The 16,036-nt window shown below is 49.3% G+C and overlaps 1 protein-coding gene across 2 annotated transcripts in view; it reads left to right on the top strand.

Moving 5' to 3' along the window:
* COL5A1 (collagen type V alpha 1 chain) overlaps window positions 1-16,036 on the top strand; it is a 160,333-nt gene that overhangs the window by 21,503 nt on the left and 122,794 nt on the right. The window lies entirely within an intron of this gene.

Raw genomic sequence — 16,036 nt, 5'->3', positions numbered from 1 at the left:
CGCTCCCTGTTGATTCAAGGTCCCTGGAGGCACCTGAGGTGGTGTCACCAGTTTGGATCCTTTCCAGCAGTGGGAAGAGGCAATTTTAATAGCGGGATTGATGATAGGAAGCCTGCGTGTACAAGGAGCCCCAGGGATCTCCAGCGGCGTGAGCTGGAAACGTGCACAGAAGTGACTCGGAACAGATCTCAGTTGTTTTTTACCGCAAGCCGGGGGTGGTTTTTCTTATCTTCCACTTCATCGGTATATTTGAAACCTCACCTTAAAACTGGGTTGTGCGCATTTTTGTTCCTAAAGACCACCACAAGTACCTTGGCATGTGCTTATCTCTACTTTTCCATGCTAAGTGGGTTACTTCTTCATTATGTTTGTATGCTACAGCAGGACTTCAGAATTGAGGTCAGCTTTGCTGGGTTGTCTGTGTGCGTTTGGGGAAAGGCTTGTCCCAGAAAGCTAATATGTAAAGCAGAGATGCAGAAAAGCGCCCAGTCCGGTGTCACAGCGTGGTGCTGGTGTTAGAGCTGGGAAGGAACCAGGCACGAGCGGGCATTTTTTCCAGGAGACTTCTTACCCGTTGCCCATCGATTTTCCCTTTCCCCAGCATGCAGTCAGCCGGAGGCAGAGCCATCCATCCTCCGTCCCAGAGATAGTCCTTTTCCTGATGGTCCCCTTTCCCGATTTCCCCAGGAGGGCCGTGAGGTTCCTGGTGCTGCCCATGGCTCAAGTACCACATCTCCCTGTCAGTGCTGCTGGGAGAACTCGCTGATTTTTAGAACTGTCATTGGCCCCTAATTAGAGGGTTGATGCCAAAGTAATAATAATAATAAAAGCTTCTTTATTTAAAACAAACCCATGTGAATAATTATGTAAATATTTGTCTGGGCCAGTGTTAGTTTGAGTCCTGGGAAAGCTTTTTGGGTGGGTATCTTGGATATTTCTTGTTAGCTTTTATAGTAGCATATTTCAATTTAGATGCTATCTTTGGGTTTGAGTTGTCCTTCATGTATCACGGAAGACCTGAAATGACATCTCAGCTATTAAGTGCAGCAGATATTTCCAAGAACAGTCAATGTACAAACCACATGGTAACCAGTTTAATAGGAAATATCTAAAATATCTGAAGGAGGGCGGGGGAAATGACCATGCAGCTGTGAACCAAATTTTCTAAAATCAGTTCTTGTCGCTGCCACAAAACACCATAGTGGCAGCCGTGGGGTTCGAGCAGAGGAACCCATGATCTTAGAGGAATGTTGGTACATGATGAGCAAAAATCCATCATCTCCTTTAAATCAGCTCCTGGAATGGTAGTGGGAGGTGGTTTCTGGTGGTGCTTTGCCGCTTCTGGGAGCGTTTGTGTCCCATCACAGGTAGGACGGAGCAGGGAGGAGGGGGCTGGCGGTGGGTAATTAGCTCCTATTTGGCTCCTGATAGCAATTGGTAATGGAGATACTGCTCTGAGTGGATGGAGGGGGTTAATGGATTGGCTTTCTCCCCTAATGACCGGGGGTCAGAGATCACAATGGTCGGTCAAGGCTGAGCAGGAGTTTCTTAATGTTACCCTAATGCCACTTGATGGGCTCAGTTAACGGTGATAAACCCCCTCCCACCATTTGGTGCTGCCCGGACCAGGGGCCTGGGGTTTTAATGCAAAAATCCTGTGCTTTTAATGCAAAACCTCACCATGTGCCATTTCTGAATTTGGGCAGCATGGAAATACACCGTGTACTCGGGTTTTATTTATAATGGGACTGGGAAGCAGAAAGGAATGGGAGCTGGAGTGTTGTATTTGGATGAGCCGCCTCTTCTGCATGTTTGGACATCAGCAGATTATATATTATTCTAGCTGGTCCATGAAAAAACCTCGGTTGGCCTAAAGTAAAATAATGTTCATTCCCTAGTGATGTTAACAAAGAAATCTGTTTAAACACCTAATTGGGAATAAGATCTGCTGAATAAATATGGCTTAGAACTGAGAAAATCACTAGGAACTAGTAGCTGAAGTGGTGAATTTCTCTCTCCCTGCTCGCAGACTTCCCTTGAGGGCACCTCAGCTCTTGGGTCGGTTTGTGGTGTCTGAGAACTGATGAAACTCATGGCTGTGGGTGGTTAATTCGGGGCTGTGTCTTCCTCCTGCCGTCCCTGCCTTGAAAGCAGCACCTGTGCTGTGCAGACGGGGGCTATATACACTCACAAAGGAACTAATGCTCCTGAGAAAATTTTGGAAAACAAGCCTGGGGAACACTTTTCACGAAGCCAAGCAGATACTAATTTGAAATTTGCCTTCTGGCTACTTTTTTTTTTTTTTCCGAGGAAAATCAGATACGGATATAAAGTAAATGCTAAGAGTTTATAGATTTAAACGTCTGAGAAGAAAGAATTGGTTTTACGTTTCTCCTTCCCCGGGTCAAAATGTTCAAGCGTACAGTAGCGCTGGAAATAATTCAGCGTTGGCCTTTTTAAACATCATCCAATGAAATATTTAAAAATAAAAATTACTTATGCTCGGTCCCGTTAAGTTTACGGGCAACTAAAAACCCCGCAGTGCATGAAAATGAGCGTTTTAGCTCCTAAACGACTGCGTCCTGGAAGCCTCCCAGCTGGGCTCCCAGTGCGGCTGGGGGGTTGCGCCCCGCAGTAAACTCCGCCGGGGTTTTGTTCCCTTTTAAGTGGCTGATGTGATGCGCCAACCATGCGATGCTGATTGCCAGCCTGGCTGGAGCTGCGATGTTTACCATGGTGGAAATGATTGTAATTATGCAGGTGCTTGTGTTAATGTGTTTAATTAAGCTTATGGTTGGGCAATCCACTTGCAGCACCACAACAGAAATTAAAGGGCTGGGCACGGCTATAGGGAGGCTGCAGAGAGGGTATTATTCCGGAATGGCTGATGCTCCCCCAAAGCTTGCCCGTTTTGCCTGCTCTTTCCAGACTGTATTGGTCTAGCTGACAGAAGATGCTCCCTGTCCCCCTGTGCCTCTTGTCCCTTGTGTCCTTGCACCACAGGAGCTCCAGCCGTGGTTGCTGGACAGCCTGTTCTAATGATGGTACTTCATCATCTCCTGTTTTCCCTGAGTGCTGCTGGAAGATGCTGAGGGGGAACGTAATCCTTCGCAGTGCACTTGTGAGGGTGGTCCCATTTCCCTTGGCACAGATTTCCGTGTAGAAAGTGGCCCAGTGGGCTTCTTTTTTTCTCCTAGCCCCGAAGCATCAAGAAGTGACGTGGCATTGGGCATCCTGTTCGGATGCAGGCTGCTCATATGTGTCCTGCTGCGTTCGGCTGGGCTTCCAGCCACTAGCGCGGGAGGAAGAGGAGGGGGAAAAAGCCTTGACCGTGGCTCTCCTGTTCCCAAACTGCCCCGACATGCGTGTGGGCTGCTGGGTGCTTGTAGGCATCCAGTATAGATGGGCTTGGGGCTTCCTGGGTGTAGGGCACAGCTGTGTGTCCGTCTGCATACGATGGCTGCAGCCAGCCTGATGCTGTTCTTGTCCCATGTCTGGGAGTGCTCAGTGACATCCTCGGGATGCAACGAGATGGTCACCCACATAAAATGACCCAGAGGCTTGCGAAGTATTGCTTTTGCGGGAAAACCACAGTTCAGCAGTTTGAATTTGGTTTCTTTTTCTGGAAGGTTTTTGTTCGGGAGGTTTTGAGAGAGATGTCACGCGGAGGAGGCCACTGCCTTGATCCGTGTCTCCCTGGTTTCATCCAAGGGTGATGCCCTTCTTGTTCTTGATTCGGTGCCAAGTAGCTTTGGATGCCGAGAGGAGGAAGGAAGGTGCCCTCCGTGCTGCGGTGCGGCGTCTCGGAGCAGCAGGCTGGAGCAGATGGTGGCCCTGGCAGCGCGCTGCGGCGGCAGAGGGAGGATGCTCACACTTGCTCTGACAAAGAGCCTGTTATGTCAGGTCTTCATGGATTATTTCCCTCTGTCTGGGTAATGAGCATGCCAGCGTCTTTCTTCCTTGCCGGAGTAACTATTCTGCACCCCATTAAAACTGGTTGCTAAACTTCCGTTGACTTTAATGTGCTGCGAGATCAGGCCCTAATTAAATCTTGCAAAGAGCATTAAGTGGTTGATCATTACAAAGTACTTTGAAATTGCAAATGCTGTCCAAGTGCCAAATTGTCTGGAAACACATGGCAGTCCTTACAGCAAAGACAAAAGGTCGAACTTCCCTTTTCCCCCTTCAAATGCACTCGCTTGTGAGCTGCGAGGAGCCGCCGCGGGGGCTGCAGCTGGCTTGGGGGTGTCCCCTGGCAGCACGGTGACACGGGGAAGGGCAATGCATGTCCTGTAAGCCTCAGCCAGAAAATAATGATTGCTTATAGAAGAGTAAATAAAGTTTTGCTTGAACTGTCATTAGCTTGAGCGAAACATGTCATTTGGTTGGGTTGCCTTGACTGTGCGACATGGTCAGCGTGGAGTGTGGCTTGGACGTGCCCGGGTGATGCTGATGTGTCCACAGTCCCTGAAGCACTCTGTGCACACGTGGTCCTGGGCTCCAGCTGTGTCCCTGCCTTGTGTTGTGACAGCTCGGCGCAAAAGAGATGTTCCCCGGGACCTCAGGACCTCCCTGTCACCAAGCTGGGCCATGCGGTCAGATGTCTGTGGAGATACTAGCTGGTTCCTCATCACCTCCTGCAGAAAAGTTTGAGGTCCACAGGCAGAGAGGGGACAATTCTTACATTTTTGGTGTGGTTTTCACCCCACCTCAATGCTAAAGCTGCAGAGCTGCTTTCCAAAAGGCTGTGGCGAGGTTTTCTCGGCAAGAATGGCAGATCCCTTGGATGTGATTTCCACCTCTTGCTCGTACATCTCCGTGTGCTCCCTCGGGCCTGAGACAATCCAAGGGCCTTGCGAGGATTTGACAGTGGGGTTTTTGAGTAATGGAACTGGAGAGTTGAGGCGGGGGGAAGGAGAGGAGAGCGCCTGTTCCTTTGCACATAACTTGCATCCCTTTATGGCTGACTTTCAGAAACTGGTCCTAAAACCGAGCTCTCTTTAAGACCTCTCAGTTAATCATTCAGAAGATGGAGTCGTGCTCCGTCACCGCTTCCTTTTGCAGATCTGCTGAGTGTGTGAGTTTGCACTTTTAATAACTCTAAAACTTCTAGACTCCGTTCACCCTTAGTTTTTCTTTAAAGGGCAAGACTCCGGCTAGTAATCAAACTGCTGCTGGAAAACTTCCCAAAATGTCACAGTGACCCAGAAATACTTCATCCCAACCGGTGGGGGATTGGAAAAGCTCCTCCTGGGTCCCGACTGGCCGGGCTGAGAGCAGCGCGGGGCCGTGGGCAGGGTGGTATGTGCGGCATCTCCGTCGCAGCCCGGGTGCGCGAGCAGAGCCAACGAGGGCGACTGCGAAGAGGGTGATTCACCTAATTCTTTCGACCCCGCTGTCAGGACGGGCGCGTAAAAACTCCTCGGACGCTGAACAGTCGCGCTGGCGTGGGCTGGGGGTTCGGCAGGGCTTGGCTTGGGCTCTGCCCTAAAAGGCTTCGTGCTTTTCTCGTGAGCCAACGCGACGGGTTGCGTCAGTGGAGACGGGGGAGAAGAAGTCGTCGTGCTCTGGACCACCTTCTTGGGAATGATGGGCGAAACCCACTGCACATCCCACTGGTTCCTGCAGGGATGGGGCGGCTGCCTGTGGGCAGAGAAAGGAAGGGGACACTGTGTGGTGGCTTTGCACCCTCAGACCTGCCCTTGCCCTGTGCTCTGGACTTTGTTCGGTACTTCGCCCCCAGGATTTGTGGGAACAGGAGTCATCAGCTCCTCAAAAGGGGCAGAAGCCCCTCTTCTGGGCGCTCCTCCTCCATGTGCTCTTGGCACACAGCTTCCCGGTGAGGGTTGTGTCACTTGGCCGCTCTCTGGGCTGCAGACAGACGTGCCCTGGCTCCCACGCTGGTGCGGGGCAGGAATCGCCCCGAACGGAGCTGCTCCCATGCCAGAAGAAAATCCCTGTCCTCCTCCCGGACCTTTAGCACACTTTGTTCTCCACCGAGCGGTCCCTGTGCTCGTGGAGCCGGCCCTACGCTGCTGGGTTTTTCCTTTCCCCTGCCCAGGGGAGAATCCCAAATCCTTAATTCTTCAAAATGAATGGGATACTTGCTGCTCTTGAATGGGGCTGGGATTTCCCCCAAGGCCCTCGACATTTGCCTGTTTTCTCTGCGTTGTGTCTTTAAGTTTTACATGGCATTTGCGGCAGGGATTTTTTTTGCGTGGTTTAATTACATTCTGTGGAGGAAAGGCCTGCTCTTTGCTTGCTGTTAGCTGCTAACACCACTGCTTTGTTAGAAACCCAAATGATTGATTATTTTTTAAAAAAAAAAGATTTACGCTCAAAGGAACAAAGATTATTTGATTCTTTGAATTTAATGTAGTCTTGCAGAGCTGCTCCAGTATCAGTTCTGGGTTTCTTTCTTTCCCTTTTGGGATTGTGCATACGATCTTTCGAATCTGACTCTGCATAATGGTTTCCTTTGTTCACAGTTGGGACTATTTGGGCCTTTAAAAAACTCGTAAGGGGATGACATGAGTCACTGGTGAAATATTCGGCTGTGCAGAGCAATGTGAAGTGACACAGCTCTGTTGCAGCTATTCGAACGAAGCTGATCTGCGCCAGATGAGTGTCTGACCCCTTTTACAGCTGGCAGTTTTTTGCTGTATTATGCCCCTTCCTAGGGAACAAACTTTTATATCTTCAGTCCTGCAGTTCAGATTCCTCGATTATCCTCCTTAAAATGCCTCTTTCCTCTTTGTCCAAATACATCATTTTGTTTCATTGGGCTGCTGGGATGCTGAAGAATTCAAGGGGCTGTTTTAAGTCCATCCAAAGGATGCTTGAGCAATGGCAACTGGAGCTTTATATTCTTATTTTTTTGTCTATATTTTGCCTTAACCTCTGCCGTCTTGTTTTAGTCAGTTATCCAAGGGCTGCTGTTGGAGGCCAACAGTGGTGAAAAGTGTTTAGATAAGGAGAAGAAATTGTTGAAGTCCCACGGGTATGACTGGAGCCTCCAGGCTCTGCAGAAATACATCACTAAGTGAAACAGCTTCCAGTTCTCGTCTGCGTTTGGCTGTCTCTTGTGGATCTCAGCACAGGAGAATTCGCCCCTCGGTGTTTAATTCCCAGTATAATCCAAGACATCCGTGTTGTCACCCTCTGGGGAGTGAGAAACCCCAAGCCCAGTGAACGAGCATCCTTCCCCCTTGCTGCTGGTCGGAGTTTGGTCCTTGGTGTTTAGCACTAAAAAAAAACTACACTGGAAAAGTATTTAAGGAAGTAAAAGCTGGTGAAGGTGGAAGGGAGAAGGGTCTGTGCGTTTGATGTGGTTTTCCCTTGCTGGTTTTCATGCCGGGCAGTAAAGCAGCCAGACCTTGCCTGGTTTCCCCGGCTCGGGTGCTGCTGCTGGGTCACTGCGGGAGTGCTCCGAGGTCTGAGCCCTCACAGCTCGGGGGCTTTTGGGGCTTCTGTTGGAAATCATCCGTTCCATTAAAAATAGGCAATAGCCTCTCCTCCATCTCTTCCTGGGGATGGGTTTTGGCGTGCATTCGGGCAGCTCCGCAGGATCCTCCTTTCCCGTTTGAGAAGGCATTGAGACAGAGTGGTGCTCTGCTTAATGTTGTTTGTGCAGGATACATCGATGTTATTAATTGGGGAAAACACGGTAATAACTTCATGTTTGTTAGCTGAGTACCTGAAAGTGCCTCACAAAATTGCATGTCTTGTAACCTCCTCGCAACACAGACACTGGTGGTTGTCTGGCTTGAAGATGACAAAGATGAGAGATGGGGGTGTGAAGGAGTGGGTTCTCTGGTGGCACAAGTGGACCTTGTTCTGTGAAAGCCGGGAGGTTTAGATCCGCCTTACATCCGCCGAGTTCCCCGGCACTGCCTGCCTCGGCGGGGGCCGTGCGGGTGGGACAGCCCGGCCGGGCGCAGGAGCCAGCTCCCCCCAGCCCGGGTGCCGTCAGCAGGCTGCGTGCGAGAGAAACGGGGCAATTTAAGCCCGTTAATTAGTTGCGGGCAGGTTAATTGCAGTGTATCGCTTTGCTTTTTCTGTTAAAACTGTTCTTTCCACCTTTCTGCGGGACTCGAGAAGGAGACTGTGGGACTTCCAAGGAGTTGCTACTCTTGAAATAATCCTCATTCACCTCATTTGCTGTCATTACTTGCTGTGGGATAAGATGGCGAGTTTGTTTTATGTGGTTTATTCATATAAAGAGGCTTTACTTCCCAGTAAACCTGTTTCACTGGGGATGTGACGCTTGGCTACAAATACCCAGACTGGTGGGTTATGTATTAAATGATGACAAAGCTGCAGAGGGCACCTGGAATGAGCTGGGAACAGAAATGCTTATTCATTCTTCACCTTATGACCTCGAATCTTTGGCAATAATTGCACATAAACTCTAGTATGACTAAGTGCTGTGTCATGAAGTCCTGAAGGTCTTTGGATGCCCTTTAGCTGTTATGAAACCGAATATAGAAGAATTGGTTCTCCACTGTTACAGGATGGTGACCCTTCTCCAGAGACCCAAATGCCTCAATTATTGCGTTAATACAGCGACAGGTCAGCTCTGCACAATAAATGCGTGTCTTGGGATGCTGATGGGGATTTTTTTTTCCACTGTGAAGGGTATTGTAAGGCAAAAAGTTGGAGAAAGGGATTTGTGTGACTCTGAATTCTAGGAACACGTTCAGTGAAGATGCTGAAGACATGCTCAATGTTGTCAGGTAACACAGAGTAAGACACAGATGTACCTTAACGATGGCAGTGGTAATTAGTGAAAGGGGAAGGCTTTGACCTTTTAAGCCCGGTGTTGGGCCCAGCTATAACACAGCTGCAGTGTGGCCGTGCAGCTGCGTTCTCGACTGGTGGGCAGCACGTTGCCCTGGGCAGTGCTAGTGGGGGGATGTGATTTTGGTTGATTAAACTGCTCTGCTGAAACCTTTTCAGCTTCTGGTCCATTGAGATCTTTGGGGTCCTCCTGACCACTTCAGTAAGAGGAGCGAAAGGTAATTGGGAACGCAAATCTGTTTTCAGCAATACAGCAAATACACAGCATCTTCTGCAGCTCCACTGGAAGATGCCTAGAGGGCTGAAGAGGAAGAGGTGGATCTAGGTGCTAACTCTCTTGGAGTACACGGCAGGTCCAGCTCTCATCATGAAGACATTGCTCTGATTGGGGAAGTAGTTTTCTTGTTGACCTGGTGGATACGTGGTCTTTCCAGAGCATCAAAGGAAGGACCAGGCTGACCGTAGCGTGGGAGCTCGTCTGCTGCTCTCATTACTGCAGATGTTCTCCAAGGGTTGGCTTTGATCTCGGGGGGTGTCAAACCAGAGCCTCTCACTAGCAACCAGGTGAATGCAACAGAACCATTAAGAATTGGGGTAGGTTTTCCAGATGTGCTTTCCCTACTATAAAAAATAGTAATTCTGCTCCTTCCAGTCCCATGCCACGTACCCAGCTCTGGGACACCTGACACCATGGGCTGGTGGGTGGCTTGGAGAGTCTGGATTGACTCCGAGTCCTCCTTATCCTGGTGCTAAACGTTGCACTAAGTTTGCAGTCGAGATAAAGCAGTGTTGTGGGGATGCATATGAAGAGTCTCATGATAGCTAGTGGGCTTTTCTTTTTGTGGAAGCCTCTGCTCCTGGAGTCAGGCAATTCCTTCACTTAAAAAAAAACCCCAAAAATGAACCAACCAAACGAAAAAAAAACCCCACCGATCTTCCCAAATGACAGCTGGAAAAGCTTGAAGATCGCACTGAAAAACTGGGAGGCAAAAGATTTATAAAATTTCAGCAGAGATTTATTAATTTTTTTTGTGCATAATTGGACTTTAGTAACAGATTTATAAAACCGTCTGTCTATAGTTGGGAAAATAAATATATTTAAACTGGATAACTTACTGGGATCCAGACTGTACCCTTCTTGAATGCCTGGCTCTGCCTTTGGACCAGTGGGTGTTGGCGCTGCCCAGTTCACCCCGCTGGGCTGTGCGGGGCGGCCGGGGGGAGCAGCCACCCCCGAATGCCACCGCGTGAAGCAGGGAGGCCACGGAGGACGTCTGTCACCAGCACTGCGAGGCTACAGTACCTACAGCCTTCAACCCGGTGACAAGTTTAAATATTGCGGATTTCCTTGGGGATAAGGATTTAATTAAAGGCCTTGAAAAGTGACGGGGGAGAGAATTGTTTCAAGGTTTGTTATTTGTAATTTGGTAATTTTTCAGACACTGGAAACGCGGATACCCACAAGTAACATATAAGTGACTTATGTATTTTGACGCTCGCTAAAGTGCTTTGGGGCTCGTTCGGGAGCTTTGCTTCAGGTGTTAAAAATGATTATTGCAGGCATAAATATGGCTTAGATTAACGACTGCTGCCCAATGCTGCATATGGTGGGATTTTCAGCGTGGTCTGCAGAAGCTGCAGGTCCATCTTGCACTGAATTTCAATAGCACCATTTCCATTAGGTTCTTCGATTGTGTCGGTTGGTTGGTTTGTTTGTTTTTTGAGGGGGAAATAATGTCTTATTTTCCTGCTGATCTTTCCTGTTTTTAAGAACATAAAGCTGGGGAACAGCTGGGGACACCCGTTAGCCCTCGCAGGGGCGAAGCGAGGGCAGAAATGTTGAGGACAGCGTTAACTTCCCCTGGCGAAAACACAACCCAATGCTATGGGCAGGGAAGGTAAAGTTAGGAGGGTCTGGGCTTGATATCAAGCTTGGAGAAACCAAACTGTTTCACCTATGGCTGGTAGTAGTTGGTGCATGGAAAGGTCTTTAACTGACCTTCGCTGCAGTCGCTAAGTAAGGGCTGGTTGTCCCCATTGTCACTGTGTGACTAGCAAGTGGAACGGTATTTAAAAAAACATCCTTGTTTATTATTGCACACGTCCTGAAGGATCAGCAGGGCTTAAGACTTCTTTCCCTCTTAAAATTTAATTTAAAGAAGAGTGAGGGAAAGGAAAGGTGAGGATGAACAACCCGGTCGTGTTGGGGATGGGGTTTGCCTGCGGTCAGGGGTGTTCAACAGGTTCTAATATTCACCTTTTGGATGTTAACGATGCTCTGGTTTCCTTTTGAGTTCCTTGGGGCTTTTTCTGCTCCCGTATCCCAGAGCGGAGCCCGAGCAGGCGGTCTGGCAGGTGGCAGGGCATGGCCACGCTGGCCCTGGTTTGGCCGCAGCCTGTCCCCAGCCCGAAGCCAGGGAGCTTGTTCCGGTGATGCCGCCTGGTCTGCTTTGATAGCCATGGCTAAGGAAGAAAACGTGGCTCTTGGCCGCTGCCGAGTGGGGGGTAGAGTTATAAAACTTAATACTAACTGCCTCTAACCCAGGTTTTAACAGGTAATTAAATCATTAGGAAGCAGATTAACACAAAGGATTGGTCTTGTAGTTAAAGCCTTGGTCAGACACGGAGGAATTAGGGATTTAATTCCTCCTTTTGCCACTTGGTTTATCAGGGAGTCATTCATCTCCGCTCGGTTAAAATGGGCGAGTAATGCTCCTTTTTGGTCTTGTTCAAGGGCTTTAGGTGCTGCTGGGTGGAGGCTTTGGGGGCACCCTCTGGTCTGATTTTGGTCTAATTTGGGCAGTTTGGGGGTTGCCTCTTTGTGTACCGGGTATGCTGCCACCCTCCTCCAGCAGGGACCGGGCTGCCAGTCTCTTCGGGGAGCCCTGTGCATCTCAAGCGAAAGAATGATCCTGTGTGTAATGCTGCATAGTAATGTTATTCATAAAATAGCAAGTTTGAAAAAAAAAAAAAAAAAAAAGCTTTCATAAAGCAACAGCTAATTCAGTTCTCGGATGAAGGCCAAGCCCAGTGCAAGCTTGTAAGAAATACCCTGTAGAGCCTGGTTTTGGTCAGTCCGGTCTCTGTCCTCCTGTGCACGATGCTGTCATAGCTCCTAACAGGAGATTTTGGGGTTTAGATTTGGCTGGAAAATCAAAGGGAAATAAATAAACCGATTAGCCAGGCAGGAATAAGAGCTGCTCCTGTGCGAAGCTCATCTTTCTGGGAAGAGCTGGAGACTTTCATGCTGCTTAAGTCCTACTCAACCCCATGCTCTCAGTGGTGAAGTGCAGCGTGAGTGGTCTGGAGGGCTTCAGCTGGCTCCTCCGCTCCCTTTTGATTTCCAGGAGCAAGCAGAGGCGAGACCCTCCTGCACATCTGGGAACGGAGGGTATTTCCTCTCCTGCCGGTTACCTGCGTGGTTTGCGGTTTGCTTGTGCAACCCCCAGAGTGTTATTCTACTTTTAATATCTTGTTTTGACCTAATCCATCACAGTTACGGGGGTATAGAGGATCTTCCTTCCTAATGAAGATGAACGGCCTGTTGTGTTTGGAGGCTCACAGCAGCGTGGGGAGGCAGGTGGATGCTTGAATCATCCTTTTCAAATGAGAAGTCACAGAATCATAGAATGTGTTGGGCTGGAAGGGACCTCTAAAGGCCACCTAGTCCAACCCCCTGCAGTCAGCAGGGACATCTGTAACTAGATCAGGTTGCTCAGAGCCTCATCCAGCCTGGTCCTGAATGTCCCCAGGGATGGGGCCTCCACCACCTCTCTGGGCAACCTGGGCCAGTGTCTCACCACCCTCAGTGTGAAGAACTTCTTCCTAATGTCTGATCTAAACCTGCCCTGCTCTAGTTTAAACCATCGCCCCTCGTCCTGTTGCCACATGCCCTTGCAAACAGCCCCTCCCCAGCTTTCCTGGAGCCCCTTCAGGGACTGGAAGGCCATGATAAGGTCTATAAGTGTTGCACAGGGCTCTGATGATGGGGGGTGTTGCTCGGAGGGCTTCTAGCAGGGTTCAGAGTGCCGAGTCTGGTACCTGCTCGTGGCCGGCTGCTCCTGGAGCAGGTCCAGCTCCCTCGAACGCCCATCGCCTTGCTGTAACCGCTGCAGGAGCTTTTGGCAAGCAGTTGCCCTATGGCTTGCAAGTGGCGTCATTCTGTTAATGCGTAGAGCTGTCAAATTTGTCTGTTTTCATGTCACACTTCCTTCCTCTCAATATGCTGCACAATTTTAGCTGTAAGATCATGACAACGAGCAGCATGTAACCTGTCCGGTACCGTGCACTTCTTTCCTACGAGGTGACCACGACTGGCTCTAGGCTGTGCTGGGGCTCCCTTGCCATAGGAGACGATGTCCACACAGTGGTTTTTTGTCATGACAGCTGCTGGCCTTTCGGACGATAGACCCTTCTGCCCACGTTTCTGTGGCCGCTCTCGGCGGGACGGCTGATGTGCAGCGCAGTGAGCGAGGCTCAAATCCCCCCGCAGCCGGCGCTGGGGACCGAGCTGATGTCAGGAGTCTGGAATTCGCATCCCCTCCCCCTTGCTTTGCCTTTTTCCCCTCTCCTCCCTAAATAAATGTTGGAGGCAGCTTAGGAACTGGATGATTCGAATCTCTGGGAGCACAGGGGGAGGTAACTGGAAGCAGAGCCGGAGTTTTATTGTAATTTTATTTGCTTAAACACAGCTTGGGCTGTATGTGTGCAGATATTTGTGTGAAATAAAACATAGTTAAAGGCAGTGGGAAGATCCAAGCGGCAAGGACAGCTTAGACAAATGTGTGTCATCCATATACTGTCTAACGAGAGTGAGAGAGATGGGGAAACATTACAGCTGTACGCAGCTTGGGCCAGGCTCTCTCAGCTGGTTTATTATCTGCAGTGCTGCTTTGGACTTGCCATATGTTTGTAATCTCTCATTGAGGGCCCAACTTGTCAGGATTGTGGAAACTTTTAAAAACTGCCTAACAATGCACATGCGTTTTCCATGCAAATATTAGGCTGATCTTCTTGGTAACCAAAACGTTTTATATTGTAAAAGATCTGTTCATGCTATTTTTTTCCATTGCTGGGGTGTTTATTGTGTTCAGTGCTGACATACACGCTGCAGCCCTTCCCCAGGGATGATGCGTTGCATATAGAATGGTTTGGGTTGGAAGGGGCCTTTAAAGACCACCTAGTCCAACCCCCCTGCCATGAGCAAAACATCTTCAACTAGACCGGGTTGCTCAGAGCCCCATCCAGCCTGACCCTGAACGTTTCCATGAATGGGACATCTACCACCTCTTTGGGCAACCTGGGCCGGTGTTTCACCAGTCTCAGCATGAAAAATTTCTTCCTTATATCTAGTCTAAATCTCCCCTCTTTTAGTTTAAGGACATTGCTGCTTGTCTGTGGCTCCCCTCCCTGACCCAGAGTCCCTCCCCAGCTTTCCTGGAGCCCCTTTAGGGACTGGAAGGGGCTGGAAGGTCTCCCCGGAGCCTTCTCTTCTCCAGGCTGAGCCCCCCAGCTCTCCCAGCCTGTCCCCACAGCAGAGGGGCTCCAGCCCTCCCAGCATCTCCGGGGCCTCCTCTGGCCCCACTCCAATATGGTACATCCCTTGCAGATCCTCTCCCTCTCTTTCCTTTCTGGTCTTTCTAGTAATACGCTTGATCCAAACGTGAGGCCAATTTTAATTTTTTTTTCCCTTGCAAGATTATTTTTCCTGTATTATTTTCCTGCCCTTTGGACCAGATCTGTCCTGGTTTTCCAGTAGCAGTGATGCCGTGTACCTTCCTGAATGCAGCTGGGCTCTTTGTGGTCATTCTGGGAGCTGGTAATAAGCTTTGCACCCTTGGCCATGCAGCGTGGTGAGATGCGCTGAGATCCTGATGGAAGCTGGGGCAGCCAGCCCAGGGGCTTGTCTTGGGTATCATTGCAAACATCAGACTATCTAATGTGTGGCTGTCCTTGAGGGTCTGAATAATATTACTCTTTGGGGAAAATAATGGATCAAGTGGCAAGAGGATACAGCTGTGATGTATTGTCCAGGCAAGGCTAAGTGAAGCTGTCGTGCAGACATTTGCTTTGGGCACTGCTAGGGGTTTGCTGAGTTGGGTGGTTCATCTTTTTGACAGCACTTTGCTCCAAGTATCAAGTCAAAATTCAAAATAATTTCTTTTAAGCGTTTAAAGTCGGATCTGGTTATTCCACTTCTGGAGACACCATCACTCCTGACGTGAGCAAGACCAGATGAGGAAGTTAATAAGATGTATCACTTGCATTACTTAATTGACGTTCTAGAGACCTGAACATCTGGAGGTGAAGCAGCCCAGACTTTGCTGGCGTGGGGAGCACTGGGTGTCAGACAAGCTCTTTTCATTAACTAGTTTAATGTCTGCAGCAGTGAGAGCCCCAGTCAGGATATGAGCTTAATGGGATGTGCTTGAGGAGGGCTCTTGAGGAAAGGAACCTTTTGCTTCATGTCATTAGTCAAAATGCCCGTGTAGATTTTTCCTCTTCTGTGAAGCATAAGTGTTTTGTTGGCTGTCCAGCTGCGTTAGTGGTATGCACTGGTGGTTGTGCAGAAACACTGGTGTGTCATGGGGGAAATACCTGGCAGAGAGGGCGAATTATTTGATGGGATTTGCCTGGGCTTGGGCTGAGTTACAGGGGGGGCACTTGGCTGCTCCCTCCCTGCCCTGTGGCCCCTGCCTTCACCCCGGGCAGGGTTAGAGGTTGTGCACAAGCCCTCCCAGCAGGAGCAACCCTTGAGCACCAAAGCACCGTGCTGGGATGCTGCTCTGCCATAACTTGTCTATAGCCCAAGGCATGGCCGTGGGTTTACCTGTTATCCCAGCTCATAAGAATTTACATGTGGTTGTTTTGCATGGGGTGTGTGTGTGTAACCCTTTGGGGAGGCTTGCTCAGATATTTGCTTCAAAACAATGTTTTGGATCAACCAATTTAAAAAAAAAAAGAATGGAAATATTTGCAGCAGCATGGTGGCAACTTCTTGATTTAAAGCCTTTCTCTCAGATCGTGAATTTCCTGTCTAATGCTTAATCTTCAGGATGTGCTTGAATGATCGAGATTGGGTGAAGACATCCAGAAAATATAACTACTGTAGCTAATAAGGTAGTATATTCTGCCTTCTGCCCTGGCGCAGACAGCTGATCAGCCGTTCCTCTCTGCATTGAATTAGTGTCTCTGACCAGCAGTACGCCGTCCTAGCTTTGAAGCTGGTATTAACATT

Source organism: Chroicocephalus ridibundus, chromosome 15, assembly GCF_963924245.1.
Source record: "Chroicocephalus ridibundus chromosome 15, bChrRid1.1, whole genome shotgun sequence".
Classification (NCBI taxonomy): Eukaryota; Metazoa; Chordata; class Aves; order Charadriiformes; family Laridae; genus Chroicocephalus; species Chroicocephalus ridibundus.
Note: the sequence above shows the minus strand (reverse complement) of the source record. Positions and strands in the feature narration are given on the sequence as shown.